Source organism: Macrotis lagotis, chromosome 2 (assembly GCF_037893015.1).
Source record: "Macrotis lagotis isolate mMagLag1 chromosome 2, bilby.v1.9.chrom.fasta, whole genome shotgun sequence".
Classification (NCBI taxonomy): domain Eukaryota; kingdom Metazoa; phylum Chordata; class Mammalia; order Peramelemorphia; family Peramelidae; genus Macrotis; species Macrotis lagotis.
The window spans coordinates 178,538,869-178,550,832 of record NC_133659.1 but is presented as its reverse complement, the minus strand read 5'-3'; the positions used below and the strand labels follow the sequence as shown (position 1 = coordinate 178,550,832).

Here is an 11,964-nt window from a genome sequence, read left to right as displayed (position 1 = left end):
CTTAATATTACAAGATAAAGTGATGGAAAATTGCCCTGATATAATGGAACCAGAGGGCAAAATACTTACTGAAAGAATACATCCATCCCCTCCAGAAAAAGATCCTAAAATGAAAACACAAAGGAATGCTGTGGCCAAATTGTAGAACTATCAGATAAAAGAGAAAATCCTTCAAGCAGCCAGAAAGAAGAAATTTAAATACCAAGGAGTCACAGTAAGGATTACACAGCACCTGGCTGCATCAACATTAAGGGGTTGAAGGGCCTGGAATGAGATATTCCAAAGAACAAAGGAGTTTGGAATGTAGACAAGAATCTACTATGTGGAAAAGCTGAGCCTTCTCTTTCAGGGGAAAAGATGACCATTTGATGAAATGGAAGACTTCCAACAATTTCTGGTGAAAAAAACAGAGCTAAATAGAAAATATGGACATCAAACAGGAAATTCAAGAGACACAAAAAAGGTAAAAAAAACTGCTTTCCAATGAGATGAAACTGGCTATATCGCAGCATGGGAAAAAAGATTCTCATAACTCTTGAGAACTGTAACTCTATCAAAGAGAATATACTTAGCCAGAAGTGATGGACATTCATGACTTAGCCATGAGACTGTTACCCAATGGCATGTAACTGGCTATATCCCTACTTGGGAGAAAGACTCTGTGAATCTCAAGAATTGTAACTCTATTAGAGAGAATATACTTAGCCAGAAGTGATAGATACTCAGGATTTTCTATGACTCAGATGGAATAATTTAAAATCACTTCCTCCTTAAAAAGGGGGACAGGAAGAAGACAGAAGGATGGAGGGGATTGAATGGGGTAAATCTCATTACATTAAGAGTTACAAAATACCTATTGTAATAGAGGGGAAGAAGGGAGGAGGTGAGAAACACCTGAATCTTCCTCTCATCAGACTTGGCTTAAAGTTAACTTACACACACACTCAGTTAACTTAAAAAAAATCTTACCTTTAAAGTATTAAAAGGGGGGGGGGGGAAAGGGGAAAGAAAGGGGAGGGGTTGGATATAGGAGGTCAAATACACTGAAGGTGGCTTAGCCTTACCAGATATAAAATTATATTATAAAGCATCAGTCATCAGAACTGTTTGGTATTGCCTAAGAAATAGAGTGGTGGCCAGTGGAATAGACTAGGTGCAATAGCAGCAAATGATTATAGTAATCTGCTGATTGATAAACCAAAAGAGTTCAACTATTGGGATAAAAACTCTCTTCGATAAAACCTTTAGGGAAAATTGGAAGTTAGTATGGAAGTAACTTAGATTAGACCAACACCACACACCCTATCTCAAGATAAGATCAAAATGGATACAGGATTTAGACATAAAAAAACAATATTATAAGCAAACTAGAAGATCAAGGAATAGTCAGTTTTATGGAGAACAACAATAAAAACAAACTAGATGTTTTTGATTACATTAAATTATAAAACTTTTGCACAGACAAAATCACTGTAACCAAGATCAAAAGAAAATGCAGCAAATTGGGAAACAATCTTTACAACTAGTATTTCTGACAAAGGACTCATTTCTAAAATATACAGAGAACTGAGTCAATTTTTTAAAGAAAAAAGCTATTCTCCAACTGACAAATGTTCAAAGGATATGCAAAGGTAATTTACAGATCAGGAGATCAAAGTGATTCATATTCATATGAAAAATTGCACTAAATCATTACTTATTAGAGAAATGCAAATTAAAGCATCTCTCAGGTACCACCTCATACCTCTCAGACTGGTCAATATGACCAGAAAGGACAGTGATCATTGTTGGAAGGGTTGGAAGGTGGAGCTATGAACTCATCCAACCTTTCTGGAGAGCAGTCTGGAACTATGCCCAAAGGGCACCAAAAATGTGCATACGCTTTGATCCAACAATACCACTACTGGGTCAATACCACAAAGAGAACATGAAAAATGGTAAAAACAAAAATATTTGTACAAAAATATTCATAGCAGCCCTGTGTATGGTGGCAAAGAATTGGGAATCAAGTAAATGTCCTTCAGCTGGGGAATGGCTTAGCAAACTGTGGTATAAGTATGTCATGGAATAATATTGTTCTATTAGAAATCAGGAAGGATGAGAATTCAGAGAAGCCTGGAGGGGTTTGCATGAACTGATGCTGAGAGAGATGAGCAGAAGCAGAGGAACATTGTACAGCCTAGTAGCAATATGGGAGTGATGAGCAACCTTGATGGAATTGCTCATTCCATCAGTGCAACAATCAGGACAGTTTGGGACTGCCTGTGATGGAGAATTGCATCTGTATCCAGAGAAAGAACTTAGGAGTTTGAACAAAGACCCAGGACTATTACCTTTAATTTAGAAAGAACGAATCTTATTGTCTGATCTTGTTATCTCTTTAACTTCATGTTTCTTCCTTAAGGATATGATTTCTCTCTCATCACATTCAATTTGCATAGATATACACATATATATACATATATATGTATATTATGGAAACAATGCAAAGACTGTCAAATTGCCTTCTGTGGGGGTGAAGGGGTGAGGGAGGGAAGTAAGATTGGGGGGAAATTGTAAAACTCAGAATAAATAAAATCTTTTAAAAAAATGAGACTTATCAAAGAAACTGGCTCTAAAGTCTCCCCCCCCCATTTCCTGATCACAGTGCAAATAAAAGACACTTTTAAACATCATTACTTTTTTTAATTTAGAGAACAGCTCAAATAATTAGTGAACTTTGAAATTTCTTTCCTTAAATGGAGTTCTTTCACCCCCCTTGAAAATGATGTCCTTGATTTGCCATTCCATCCCCTTTTCCAGATTCTCTTTTCCCTTTACCCTGTAATATGGGGTGATTTCTTAGGCTCTTAAGACATTATTTTATCTTTTTGCTTTTAGTCTCTTTTTGAAGCACACTTTTATTTCATTAAGTAGATCTATTTCTTTTTTTCTAAGATTTTATTTATTTTGAATTTTATAATTTTTCCTCTAATCTTACTTCCTCCCCCCGCACTCCCCACAGAAAGCAATTTGTCAGCCTTTACATTGTTTCTATGTTGTGGTGGATCTATTTCTAAACTCTAAGTTCTCCCTGATTTGCCCTACCTCTGTACTCTTTTCTCTCTATCCTAGAATTTTTGCAGTTCAATTCTATAATCGCCCTTTTCAGAAAATCTACTGATATGAAGGATGTCTTCATCTTTTGTTCTAAATGCTCCAGTTAAACCTGATGATTTCTTCCTTAAAAGCCTTAATTTCTATTCATTTATCTTTAAGATTTGAAGCTAATTCTTTGATCTCTCTTCTGATTCATCCTTGGGATTCTTGGAGTAGATTCAAAGTCATGTGAGAGAACCTTGACAAATGTGATGTGCTGACTATGTCCTTCTTCTGGAGACTTTGATACATTTTCTTCATTGTAGACTACTTCTCCACTAAGATGGCTTTTTCCCCTAATGTTTATTCACTTCTTTTCCTCATTCCCCTTTCCTTTTGAATGGAATATTCCCACATAAAATCTTCTTAGGGCTAATATTCCTAATGAAGTCCTCTCAGAGTTAAGAAACATTAAGACAAGAACAGACTATTATTCTTAGACTATTCTTAGAAGAGAGAACTTACATTCCAAGCAAGGCACCTATCTAGACCTTCCATTTCAAATTAGCCACCTATCTTATGATAAAACTATTTTTAATTAGGAAGACAGTGGACTATTCTCGTGGAAAATCCTTGCAAGTCCATAAGCCTCCTTTTTTGATGAAAATTTTGAATAGGAGAATAGTAGACTTTTCTTAGAAGATCTTGCAGACTCAAACATTATTTCATTTATATAGACATAGAAGATCATTAGGAATCTTTTTTTGATAGTCTCACCATCTGGATGATGAGGTAATATTTTATGAAATCATTCTACTCTTCTCTTTGTTACTGAGTAGATTTTTTTTGCGCAAAGATTGTAACTCTGAAAACTCAACCAATTGGGTTAGATGAGATGGGGCTAGGGAGGGGGGAATTGATTTAGGCCATATAATCTTGCTTGACTGTCAGTTCGGGGCAGCTCTTTGATTCACCTTCAGTGTGATATCTTTGTATCTGTCCTTCCTGGAGAAAGACAATAAACAACTATCTGATTTGCTCAGACCCAGTCTCTGAGAATTTTTCTTAGTGTACCTTTTTGCACACATTCTTTAATTATCAATCACTCTGCAGGTTTTTCTGTGCTGCATCTAACCACTGAAAACATTACTTACTTAAAACCTTTTCTTTCTGAAGTGTCTAGGCTTTTATGCCTATTCTTTCCTTTCATATCGCCAGGTTCAGATAAGGTTTAGATCTCTCAGAGAAATAGGTTGGCCAGGTGTAAGTCTGTGATCAGGCAACTCCAATTATCTATTCTATTTGGTCCTGTTCTTAACTTTAACTAGTTTCATTATTCTGGAATTCATCAAAGATCCAACCATTCTGGAGAGTAATATGGGCCTATGCCCAAAGAATAATAAAACTGTTCATACCCTTTGATCCAGAAATTCCAATTCTAGGCCTATATTCAGAAGGCCTATATAATAAAACAATGGAAAAAGTCTCACATGTTCCAAAATATCCATAGCAATTCTTTTTGTAGTGCAAAGAAGTGGAAATCTGGGGGATTCCCATCAATTGGGGAATGATTAAGCAAATTATAGTACATGAATATTATGAAATACTATTGTTCTATAAGAAACCATACATGGTCATTCTCTAGAAAAGCATGCAATTAATTACAAGATCTGATGCTGAGCAAAGGGAGCAGAATGAAGAGAAAAATGTACACATGAACAACAACACTGTGGGATGCTCAACCCTGATGGATGCAGGTGCTCTCAGCAGTTCAGAGAACTAGGACAACCCTATTAGATCAGCTATGAACAATGCCATCCCCATCCAGAGGAAGAAAAGCAAAACAAATCCAAACAAAACAGAATCTTTCAGTATCTGATGAACACTACATTCACTTTTTTTTTTAGGTTTTTGCAAGGCAAATGGGGTTAAGTGGCTTGCCCAAGGCCACACAGCTAGGTAATTATTAATTGCGGGAGACCGGATTTGAACCCAGGTACTCCTGACTCCAGGGCCGGTGCTTTATCCACTACTCCACCTAGCTGCCCCTACATTCACTTTTTTAAAAAATCTCTTATGCATTTCTTTCCCTTAATCCTAATTCCTCATTCTGAAAATGACTAATCTGTAAACTTGTTTACACAAATGTGTATACACCATTCTGTAAACATGTTTAGCACAAATGTGTATATACAATATTAATCTTGACTTCACCACTGAGGGGAGGGGGTAGGAGGGAAGGGTGGAAGGAAATTTTGTAATTTAAAAATATACACATGCATATGGATGAATGCTGTAAAAACTTAATAACATGTATTTGGAAAAATAAAATATCAATTAACAAAAGGAATTCATCATTGAATCTTTAGCTTATTTTCTTTGGTTCCTAGGCTGGACCCAGATTCCTGGGGTGAGGGCATACAGCAGAGAGAAGTGCTCTAAGAGATTTTTGCTCTTTGATCTTCTTTTCACCTTTCTCACATTCTTGTTTCTTGTTTCTTCCTGTACTGTATTAAATATGTAGTTTGTGTGTGTGCTCTGACCTTCTCTCTCCCAGAACTGAAAAAAGGAATATTTCCCTTAAGGGTCCAAAAGGATATTTCTGAATATTTGGAAAGTCTCATGTCTATTGCTATTAACTCAAGTCCTCTCCATTTTTAAGGATCAGTTTTTAACATTCAAAGTCCATTTAACTACTTAACATGAATTAACTTTTACCAAAAATATATTTATTTCAAAGATACAGGAAACAAACATATGTCATCATAATTCTCTTAAAAATAAATTCCCTAGGATTTTCCATGTGCAAAAATTGCATTTGTCTCACAAATTTATTGTCTAAAAGAAATCTTTGCCAGATGAATGCTCATTCTTTGCAGCTACCACTGCGCTGAAGGTTACTCCCAAAACTAGTTCCTTTCTCCTTTGGGCATTGATGATACTATGCTGGCTGCAAAACCTGGCCTGAATTCTGACTGTTACATTCCTACATTTCACTCTCCCCACCAAATTTGTACTTTACTAGAACAGAAAAGAACAAATGAAAAAGTCAAGAACTATTTCTCCAGGTCATAGGTCTCAGGAGAGAAAAGATCCCTTCTAACTTAATCTCTCACCAGACATGAAGAGTGAACTAAGCACCAAAAAGACAAAGAAAAAGACTAAAGCCTTTTGCATCCAAAGACTCCCATTCACTCTGTGATTAGTCAATAGGAATAAGTTAAGGGCTACAATTTTTCCAAATTATTTCTGTTATTTATTATCATACTTCCCCTAGAAGTAAGCTTTCTGGCATCTTTCATGTGCAGAAGTCATATCAATGAAACGATCTGATAAGATCTGAGCATGAGGCAAACCCGAATTACAAATAGTTGTAACTTGCATTAAATTTAATGATCCCTTCTCTTGTTTTTTTATTCTCTTGTCCTCCAAACTTCTTATCACTGCATTTTCTGCTTTTTGTGCCTTGAAATTGATCTGCTTGACTATGAGTCTGTAGGTTTCCCTGTAGATACAATTTAAGATTAGACTCTGAAAGTCTATACCAAAACTTGCAATAAGCAAAAGGATCTTGGGGCTGATCCAAACCAGTTTGGATTCTTTGAAAAAGAACTAGAGAGAATGAGAGCAAGAGGGTTAGAAAAGATAGAATCTCAACTAACTCTGGGAAGAAGAACTATGCCCAATTCCAAATACACAAGACTTCCAAGGAGTTCACATTCAAGTGCTTTTCTTAAAATTGAAACATGCAAATCTCACTCAGAACTATACTGAACTATATCACAGATTGTGAGAGATGAAGAAGTTGAGGGGAACACTGGGAAAGAAGAAAAGGAGTTGGTGAGTTAGTCTTAAATTATTAAATTATTCTTTTTCTTTAAGAATCATTTGTGGTACTACCAGGACTATAATCCAAAGAGATCACAGAAAATGGTAAAAAAATAATATGTACAAAAATATTTAAAACAATTCTTTTCATAGTGCAAAAGAATTGTAAATTGAGAGGATGTTCATCAATTGGGGAATGGCTGGACAAATTGTGGTATATGAATGTGATAGAACACTATTGTTCAATAAGAAATTATGAGGAACGCTTTGAAAGACTTGCATGAACTAATGCAGAGTGAAGTGAACAGAACCAGAAGAACATAACTGTAACATTGGATGATGACCACCCATGATGGACTTGTACATTTCAGCTGTACATATCCAGAAAAGAAACTGGAGTTTAAAGGTAGAACAAAATCTACTATCATCAATTTTTTAAAAATTGTCTTATGTATTATGTCTCTTTTTCCTCTCTAATGGCTTTTTTTGGTTTGGATTTGATTCTTCTTTCACAACATGATTAATATGGTTCTATGCTTAGCATAGTTATACATGTATAGCTTATATTAGATTGCTTTGTCATGGGGAGGAGAGAGAAAAAAATGTAAAACTCGAAATTTTGCAAAAAATGATTATTGAAAACTACAGTTGCATGTAGTTAGAAAAATAAATGCATAAATTATATTTTTTAAAATAATTCATGGTATAACCTTTCCCCTTTATTTTTTATAGTATTGATTAGATTTTTTTGGTTTGGTTTTGTTTTTTGTATTTGGTAAACATAAGGATAGCGCTATCCTTAGGATACCTCCCATTCTAAAATCTTCCAAGAATTCTCACAGAAAATTTTTCGAATCAACCTTGGGCAGGTATCATGTGCTTTAATCATCTCTCCTTATGTCATCAATTCTTGACAAAAGTTCATAAAAGTGATAAAACCTGAGAACTCTCTTAGTCACCAAGGTATTTCCCCAGTGTCCTTGAACAATATAGATCAAAATGTTAGCTTGATTCCAGCATCATAGTAATGTTTGTTCTTTTTCTTTTTCATAAAATTCACCAGATCACCCAGCCAAATAAGCTTAAAATAGTCATCTTATCCCATTACATCCAATTATATTCTAATACCACTCAATAATGTTTCTATAAGATCTCCTACATCCATTTCTGTTACCTTTGTCTATCTAAACTATTATTGTTTGTCCCTCATTGTGGAAGAGAACCATGTTATCAGGGGATATGCTGCCATGACATGCAAGTAAATTAAATTTAAGTGAGGAAGGTCTGTGCAAAGTCACCAGCCTCACTTTCTTCTCAAAAGTTATCTGGGTCCATATATGGAACAGGGCGACTACACATAGCCTTGGATATAATTGTAAATGGTCTTTTAAGCTAAGGTCTTTAATACATCTCATTTTGGTTAGGGCATACCCATTCAGTAATTACACTAGGTAAGACAAAGATGAAGCAAAGCATGGCCTCTTTTACCAAGTCAAAAAAAAAAAAGATTATGATTCAAAAGACAAAACAACAATCTAAAACTATTAAAATAGCCTCTTAACTGGTCTTTCTGTCTCCATTTTCCACTGACTTCAAACTACATTCCCTAGGTTAGCAAGTACAACAGTTGCAATAACTCATATTAATATAGCGTTTTAAGGTTTGCAGAGATCCTGATTCTCATACCATTTCAAGGAAGGTGCTATTTTCAGATAAGAGATTTATACTCAGGGAAGTTTAGTAACTTGTTCAGGGTTACATAACCAGTAAATAAGTCAAAATCAACATGTCAAGAGACAAAATTCAGATCCAGGAATGTCTTGTTCCATGACCAGCACTGTACTCTTTACTTCATACAGTCCTATCATCTTTTGCCCAAAAGTTTTTATTTCACATGTTTTTAATCTTTTTTGTGAGTTATCTTGAATGCTTTGGCAGTTTGATTAAATCTCAGGAGGTTGATATATACACAAAATAAATTATATAAAGTTACAAAGGAAATCAACTATATTGAAATACAGTTTTTAGAATATTTTAAAGTTAAAGAAATTTATACAGACCCCAGGTTAAGAGCCCTCACTTGAGTGGTTTTTCAGTGCCGTCAAGTTAATATAAAAGTGAGATCAATAAGGTAATTAACTATGACATTTACTGAGGATCAAAGAATTGAGTTTTGGAACAATGCATTCTGTCTTAGATATGAAAGATCAGAAAGGGAGTTACAAACAGAGGCTATTTACATTTAGGACAGTTGACTAGGTAGGTAGATAGATGGAACAAATGGGTAGTTCCCAAGTTATTTATTGCAGAGTGATAGCACATCCCTAGAAAAATCACAGCTTCTGTGATTTTAAGTTGCTTCTAGCCAACAGAGGCAGACCACTGACCAGGCCCCAAGTCAGGATTATAAGGTCAACAAAATAGCTGAATTTCAGGAAAGGAAGAGTTGCAGAAGTGTCCTTTGGCACTCTCTCTATCCAGGAATAAGGTCAGTTAGAAAATTTCCTGGCACAGCAAAAATTCCCAGGAAGTTTATCTTATACATAAGGGATGATTAGAAATTGCTATCAGAATGGGCTAGTGGTCCTAGAGCTTTCCATGGGGATTTCTAGGGATTGATTATATCTACAGAATAAAGAACAAAATTCTTTGAATGGTATTTTAGATCCTTTCCAATCTGATATCTACCTTCCTTTTTCCAACTAGGTCCCTGTAAGTACTCCACACTACAGACAAACTGGATTTCACAATCTCCAAATATTTTCTATATTTCTATATTCTGCTCATATTTCTATATTTCTATTTCTATATTTCTGCCTTCTGTCTCCAGTTGTCCTCAATACCAATTCTGCCTGTTGAAATCTGACCTATCATTCAAGGCTTTATTCAAATACCAGATGGTAAACTATAATGGAAGGAAATCTAATCCAGAAATTAGCAGATGTTGATTCTACTCCTAACTGCCATTATCAAGTTCTCATATCATTTATCAAACAAGAGGGTTGAACTAGATGATTTATTTCTAATATCCACCTTAAGAATTTTCATTCCTCTCTGATACTTTCCTAATCAACCTTATCAGAAATGATTTCTTTTCTCTAGAAACCCATTATATTGTATTATTACCTCTCTAATGGAATTGTTCTCCCATTCTAGGGTATATTATAATTATATGTATTTATCTTCTCTCTCCTCTTTAACTGTAAATCTCTAGAGGGAAGACTTATGGCACATTTTTATACCTCATAGGTCCTAGAAGAGGGTCTTCCAAATAGTAGCTACACAGATATTTGTTTGATGGAGTATAGAAAATAATACCCTCTAAGTCATAGTAACAAAAAACCCATAATGTAGGAGTTTTTATATGATCTGCAATAAAGTGGTATTTAGGATTGAAAAGACAGTCAAGGTAGGGAGAAGTAAACTGCTTTTTCAGGCATGTTCATATCCCCTAATCCTTGGATTGGAATTTACTGAAGATTGAAAAAGACCATTAATCTGTTTTACATATGTATTCTCACTAACCAGAAATGTATTGCAAATGATATTTTTGTTTTGTCAAGCATTATGATCACGAAGAAAATTCTTAACCTGATGAGAATGGGCTTACGTTTGTGGAAAAAATATTTGGAATTCAATCCCCAAATTGGGTTCCTCCTCTCTATCACAAATGACATTTCTAAAATGCAACAAATGATTATTTTTCTTAATTTAAGTATAAAGCAGTACTGTTTTTAATACTTGGTTTCTTCCTTTATGAAAGTTTATACAAATAAAAACAGATGAAATTCCAATCCTAATAATGATAATAATGGCAAATATTTATATGACACAAAAGGGTTCAAAAGTGCTTTATATGTATTATCTCATTTGATCCTCAAAAAAATGCTGAATCTTTCTTTGAAGGGTCCTATGATATTTAGGTAAGATTTTATTGCATTCAGTACATGGGGTGTATGGGTTTTCAAGGAAGACTAGCACCTCTGGTGTACAGTCTAGAAAATCCCTCTTCAAGGTTGCTCATTCACCTCTGGCATTCAATTTTCACCTGTTTTCCAAGAGGTTTTAGCATAAGTAGTGACCACACCCTGGTAAAAAAAACCATTTTGGCAGATGGGACAACCAGGCTGAGGAATACTCAACTCATTGGTGAGTTAGAGGGTTGTCCACTCCCAGCATGTGAAGACTTCCTCTGCATGATGGATGGATGAGAATAATGCATTCCAATGATGATGAAAGTTGCTAAAGTAGGCAACATGGCGTACTTTAGAGCCTACTCAGGCACTTAAGATGCAAAGATTAGTCCCTGTGTCCCAGGCCACACCCAGTGGTCTTGACTTTTTATCCTACCACTGGTCCACAATAACTCTGGAAGAGAGAAGGAGGCTGTGGGCTTTGCACAACTGTGACTCCATTAAATTTCATCATGATCAAGTCAAGACATCACCCACAATGTCACTGGTTTTCTTCAAAACAAAGGTTGAACCACAATATTGCATTGAGTGCAGTGAAAGCAGAGAGCCATGAACTAGGTTTAAGTCCAAGCTCTATAACTAGTTGTCAGACCTTAGGCAAGGTCTCCCAGTCCTTCCTCTATAGCAGAGGTTGGGAGAGTGGAAAGGTTGGGGGAGAAAGAGTTAGAAATATAGGATCTATAAAATTGCTTTGTTTTAATATCCTATGATTAAATCACACCTGGCATATTGTATTCTATTTTAAATGCATGTTATAAGAAAGATATTGATGAGACAATGATTACCAGGATGAAGAAAACTCACAAAATCATGTTGCCTAAAGTTTGTTGAAGAGAATGGAATTAATTTGTTAGCCTAAAGGAGAGATGACTTAAAGAAGATATGAGAGTGAGAAGCAAGAATTCAAAAAGCTACTACTTTGAATTGATAATAGATGTTCTATCCCCCCCCAGAGATCTGTACTAGAAACAATGTCTAAAAATTATAAAAATACAAAAATAGATTCAATATAAAAGAATATATAGAGGAAAAAAGGTAAAATATTCTATCTAGAAATAATCCCAAATTTGTGGTCTGTCTTGAG

The 11,964-nt window shown here is 35.1% G+C and overlaps 1 long non-coding RNA gene across 1 annotated transcript in view; it reads left to right on the top strand.

The window, feature by feature from the left end:
- The first annotated feature begins 365 nt into the window (after window positions 1–365).
- LOC141511308 (uncharacterized) overlaps window positions 366–11,964 on the top strand; it is a 29,681-nt gene continuing 18,082 nt past the window's right edge. The window contains exon 1 of the long non-coding RNA XR_012475308.1: window positions 366–463. This is a non-coding gene — a long non-coding RNA (uncharacterized LOC141511308). The remainder of the gene's footprint in view (window positions 464–11,964) is intronic.